The sequence below is a fragment of the Zea mays genome, chromosome 5 (genome assembly GCF_902167145.1).
Source record: "Zea mays cultivar B73 chromosome 5, Zm-B73-REFERENCE-NAM-5.0, whole genome shotgun sequence".
Lineage (NCBI taxonomy): Eukaryota > Viridiplantae > Streptophyta > Magnoliopsida > Poales > Poaceae > Zea > Zea mays.
The window spans coordinates 176,443,716-176,446,591 of record NC_050100.1 but is presented as its reverse complement, the minus strand read 5'-3'; the positions used below and the strand labels follow the sequence as shown (position 1 = coordinate 176,446,591).

General features: G+C 52.3%; 1 long non-coding RNA gene across 1 annotated transcript; it reads left to right on the top strand.

Annotated features, from left to right (window-relative positions):
• Nucleotides 1-444: 444 nt before the first annotated feature.
• Nucleotides 445-991, top strand: LOC109939148 (uncharacterized). Its single transcript, XR_002262053.2, has 2 exons — nucleotides 445-488; nucleotides 607-991. It is a non-coding gene; the product is annotated as an uncharacterized lncRNA (long non-coding RNA).
• The last annotated feature ends 1,885 nt before the right edge of the window (nucleotides 992-2,876 follow it).

Genomic DNA, 2,876 nt, shown 5'->3' with positions numbered 1-2,876 from the left:
TGACGCAGCAGAAATTTCAAGCAGTAATATAGCTGTAATATAATATAGCTGTAGCATGACAACAATACACTATACATGTCTAGCAGGACAACAGTAATACTATATTGCAGGACAACAATACACTATAGCTGTCTAGCAGGACAACAGTAATACTATATTGCAGGTCTTGATGTTGTTGAGACATCTTGAATTGGCGTGATGAGTCCTGATCATCTTGATGCAATGTGTATAGGTTTCAGCTGATGAATGGGAGCTCAACATCAAATGTTTGAACTGCACAGTTTATTAATTCTGTAGTTTTCAATAAATATCCTTGAAACTTGGAACTACCTCAGGATTTGTGGATAGCATCAGTTATTTGTTCTTGTTTGTATTGGAAAGTAAAACCAGGATTTCAACCCTAGGCCAGGCACACATGAGAAGAGTCTTGCCACCTGACTACCTGACTCCAATCAAGGTTGATGGTCGCATTGCCGTCTGTGAAGGGGGTAGGCACCAAAGCTGAATATGCATACTCTATTTTGTTTTGCACATTCTCAAACTGATGACCATATCATACATCTTATGTAAAACTGACTTACCCGTATGCTTGCTGCATCGTTTCAGCGTCTGAAGGTGTTGGACTTGGCCACCCAATTGAGTACATCTGCCTTGATCTGGAGGCACCTAATGTGTGCAAGTACTGTGGTCTCCGTTATGTTCAAGTTCACCATCACTAAATTGGGAAGATACTGCTGTCTACCGCTGCAGAAGCTGAGTTGAGGAGTTTATGTGCACACACATTTGTTTCACAATGTTCTGTAGTGTACTTTGTACTATCCTTGCGGGCAAAATATTACCTTTCATGATCATCCTCTTCTCGGGCGATCTTTTATTAATCCTGTCTTAGTATGGTTCATTTTTCTACAGATGAATTGTGCTCCTTTTTCAGAATCTATACAAGCTGTGTGTATTGAAGTTTTACTCTGAATAAGCATGGAACTAACTCTAAGGGCAATTTAATCTCAGAAGTTCTAGTTTTCTTGAGTTCCATGATCCAGACGTTTTCTGCACCCCAAATATGATCCAAGGTTCAGTTAACTGAATTAGTTCAACATGTGGTGGAGAGGAGCTATTAAGTGCCAGCAGTGCATGGCTGACCCACATGGCAAACATGCACACATATCTCTCCAGCTCATGCTTCAACACAAATATCCCTTTTGTCCAGTTTTGAAGATAGTAAACCAAACAGACGTGGTCTCCACTTGTGGATAGGTTTCAGACCCTTCTAGTTTCAGATATTTGAAGCTTTAATTCTATTCTTACCCCCACAGATGTCTTCAGTTATCCCCAACCCCACTGGTCAACAGCAACAACCATTTAATAGTGCATTAGGATATTATTCCAGGTTGCAGGCCAACACTGAATTTGTTCTTGCTCATACTGTCAAGGGACCAACAGGTAAGTATTCACTGCCCACAAAACAGTCCAAAAACCTGGGTATTTTCAATAGAGAGTAAGGCTTATAGACCTCAGTTAGGCACATCGACAATATCTCAATTTATACTACCATATGAAGTAGAACATGGAGATAGGGACTGTCGGCGTTTCGAGACCGGGGGGTCCCTGGACCGACGAGTGAAATGTCGCCGCGTGCCCCAGCCCAGATGGGTGGGCGCGAGACGGAGCGCGAAGGGGGGAAAAAGGCGGCCGGAGACGGGCGTGAGAGGTGGAAATCCCGCGGCCTTCGTGTTTGTCCCGCGCCCAGGTCGGGTGCGCTTGTAGTAGGGGGTTACAAGCGTCCACGCGGGAGGGGGAGCGAGCGGCCTCACGCGAGCGCCTGTCCCGTCCTCTTCTCCGCGCGGCCAACCCTCTCTAAGAGGGCCCTGGTCCTTCCTTTTATAGGCGTAAGGAGAGGATCCAGGTGTACAATGGGGGGTGTAGCAGAGTGCTACGTGTGTAGCGGAGGAGAGCTAGCGCCCTAAGTACATGCCATCGTGGCAGCCGGAGAGGTTTTGGCACCCGGTTCGTGTGGTGTCGTGGCTGTCGGAGGAGCGCTGGAGCCTGGCGGAAGGACAGCTGTCGGAGCTGTCGAGTCCTTGCTGACGTCCTCTTGCTTCCGTAAGGGGGCTGAGAGCCGCCGTCGTCATAGAGCATGCGGGGCGCCATCATTGCTTGTCTGGCGGAGCGAGCCAGATGGGACGCCGGTCTTGTTTCCCGTAGCCTGAGTCAGCTTGGGGTAGGGTAATGATGGCGCCTCCTGTTGACGTGGTCGGTCCGTGCCCTAGGTTGGGCGATGTGGAGGCTCCTCCGAGGTCGAGGTCGAGTCTGTCTTCCGAGGCCGAGGTCGAGTCCGAGCCCCTGGGTCGGGCGAGGCGGAGACCGTCGGCTGAGGCCAGGGCTGAGTCCGAGCCTTGGGGTCGGCCGAAGCGGAGTTCATCGTCTTTCGGGGCTGAGCCCGAGTCCGAGCCCTGGGGTCGGGCGGATCGGAGTTCGCCGTCTTCCGGGGCTGAGCCCGAGTCCGAGCCCTGGGTCGGGCGGAGCGGAGTTCGCCTTCTTCCGGGGCTGAGCCCGAGTCCGAGCCCTGGGTCGGGCATAGCGGAGTTCGCCATCTTCCGAGGCTGAGCCCGAGTCCGAGCCCTGGGTCGGGCGGAGCGGACTTCGCCGTCTTCCGGGGCTGAGCCCGAGTCCGAGCCCTGGGTCGGGCGGAGCGGAGTTCGCCGTCTTCCGGGGCTGAGCCCGAGTCCGAGCCCTGGGTCGGGCGGAGCGGAGTTTCCTATGGTGCATGAGGCCAGGCCTGACTGCCTGTTAGCCTCACTCTATCGAGCGGTACAGTAGTCGGAGCGGCGCAGGTGGCGCTATCCTTCTGTCAGGCCAGTCAGTGGAGCGGCGAAGTG